Source organism: Aplysia californica, unplaced genomic scaffold (genome assembly GCF_000002075.1).
Source record: "Aplysia californica isolate F4 #8 unplaced genomic scaffold, AplCal3.0 scaffold00097, whole genome shotgun sequence".
Lineage (NCBI taxonomy): Eukaryota > Metazoa > Mollusca > Gastropoda > Aplysiida > Aplysiidae > Aplysia > Aplysia californica.
Window position 1 is genome coordinate 1,434,814 of NW_004797367.1, and position 2,784 is coordinate 1,437,597.

Consider the following 2,784-nt stretch of genomic DNA (forward strand, 5'->3'; position numbering starts at 1 on the left):
CGTCCGTGATGTCCGTCTTGTGTGTGTGTGTGTGTGTGTGTGTGTGTGTGTGTGTATGAGTGAGTGGACGTACGTTGATTTTTATTATAAACATGTAATAAGAATTAACTTCTAACATACTGCAATATGACCTTTGTAATTGTCCCCTAGAGTAACCGTGTCCATTCCGATATATTTTGTTTCATGTACTATGTACTGATAATGATATACAATATATGTATGTACGTGTTGCTTGGAGAGGTGGAGGAAAGAGGGAATCGTGAAACGATTGAGATTGAGAGAGAGAGAGAGAGAGAGAGAGAGAGAGAGAGAGAGAGAGAGAGAGAGAGAGAGAGAGAGAGAGGGAGAGAGAGAGAGAGAGAGAGAGAGAGGGAGGGAGAGAGAGAGGGAGGGAGAGAGAGACAGAGAGACAGAGAGAGAGAGAGAGACAGAGAGAGAGAGAGAGAAAGAGAGAGAGAGAGAGGGAGATCATATCAGCTGATAAGGTGCTATGCATTTTATGTCACAGAAACTGGTGAAAGCACATTCTTTCCCGTGGGGAAGCAATAAAACATATTATATATAGACCCATCTAATCTTATTTTATCTTATCTCATCACATTTAATCTTATACAGGGGTCTGATGCAGCAGTAAAGTGCTTTACTGTCGTATGAAGGAAATCTGAGTCCAATTAAACGGAGGGGAGAAAACTTGTATAGAGTATTTCGGTCTTTCTGCTGGGATGTTGTATCCCTCTAAGCCCGGGTCAGAAGCCCGTCTCCTTTAGTTTTAGTAAGAGTTTTACGGCACTTGCAACACAATAAGGTCATATAAGTGCCGACGATTAGAAGTGTTACAAGAGAGTAACAAACATAAAAAAGAAGGAGGGGAGATGGAGAAGATAGATTTTTTTAAAAATAGAAAAGAAGGAGCTGACCACACCAGAGCACCCACCAACCAACCACCTACATTATACGCTGTACAAATTGTCTGAGGTCTTCAAATTGACGTTACCCTGTATACTTTACCCTGGCTAACAACATGATAATGGACAATATAAAAATCCACATCCCTTGTGTTAACTTTAACAATTAGTACCGTAACAAAATTGTATTTGTTATTTATAGTAGAGGGTTTTACGGCGCTCGCAACTGCATAAGGTCATATGAGCGCCAAGGGGTGGGTGTCAACAGATACGTCTTTACAGAGAATCAGACTTAGACTACTCACCTCTCTAGCTTCAACAGCACAAGGTCTGCTTCGACTATCAAGGCACCCTGGAAATAGCAGGTCACAAGAGAGTGACAAACATACAAAAGAAGTAGAGGAAAATTACTATAGTAAGGATCAGGAAAGAAAAAGCGGCAGTTCCCTGTAGTAGTAGTAGACCAGGAACGTGACATGAGTCAGCCCATTTACAATTCTACTATGCTTGAACGAGAAATGTCCCCCCTTTGGGAATGGCTTAAAGACACTACAGTCAGTGGCACTGCCCTGGGGGGTGCAACATTGTATGAATATATTACACGTAACAATTGATTGTACAGCAGTAATATACAATAATACACTTTTATTATTATAGTATATGTACGGTATTACACACTGCAGGGAAGAAGCAAGATAGACAGAAACAACAGACGTAAAGACAGGACACTCGTAGGACCTACCAGTGGCGCACTCCACTCCAACCCCCCGCAAAGAGCAAAGGAGGAGAGACAAGGAAAACAGATGTGTGACAGGAAAGAAGGAGCAAACCACATCTGAACACCTGCCAACCACCAACACTATTTGCATTATAGAATCAAAAGAAACAACAACAAAAGCAAACAAAACACAAGAAACTAAGATCATTTTCATGCTCTCACTTTGTTTATTCTGTACATCATTATCAACAGCTGGTCCAACAAGGTTTTTTTGAGTAAAGAGAAACACATCGACATAATACATGTAATAGTCATTTAAACCATGAACATACATCACAATCAATAAATTAACAAAAGTATCATTCACCTGAAAGCAAACAGAAACATTTTTTAAAAATGTATGTCTTCTCTATGCCCCTATCGACACTATTTAGATAAATTTACACACATTACACCCTAACTCGCCCGGGATCGCCCGGGAATTCCCTTACGCGCTCCACCCTGACTCGCCCGGAACCGCCCGCGCCGACCCAGCGTCTGTAGAAACGAAAGTCTCGCCTTGACGAGACTCTGGGGCCGGGATTTTGATTTGCATAGTATAGCAAAAAGTTTCTTCTTTCGTTTGATACCGAAACGAAATTTTTCGGGCTAGTAGTTTTAGTATTAGAGCTGATCGAAGTGCGATCGCGTTACCGACACTTCGAAAGTGCCTCGACTTGTTGAAAAGCGACACAATTGAGTTCGAAAACGTAAATAACGATGGATTTGAGCAAAAACGAGCATGTGACAAATCAGATGGCTCAGATTTTGATGAAAACGTTGTAGGAAGAGTTTGGGGCGATTCCGATTGATCAGACGGAGAAATTATAGAATTTAGATCTAGGGCCCGACCGCGAGGCTGAGAGTGAGAGTGACGGGTCGGACACCCCGATTGAACTAAAGTGAGAACATTTCCAACAGTTTGTGCATACATAAAGTTATATTTTTCTGAAACTACATTCAGTTTTCTTTTTAACTTTTATTTTTTCAGGATTTTTGGAATTTGTTTAGTATTTTTAAAATTTGTTTTTTAAAGGCTAGTATTCAGGGGAGGTGGGTTCTTTCCCCTTGCTTAGGATCTAGGAATGGACTTCCCGTCCAGGCCCTTAGGGTGTAATGTGT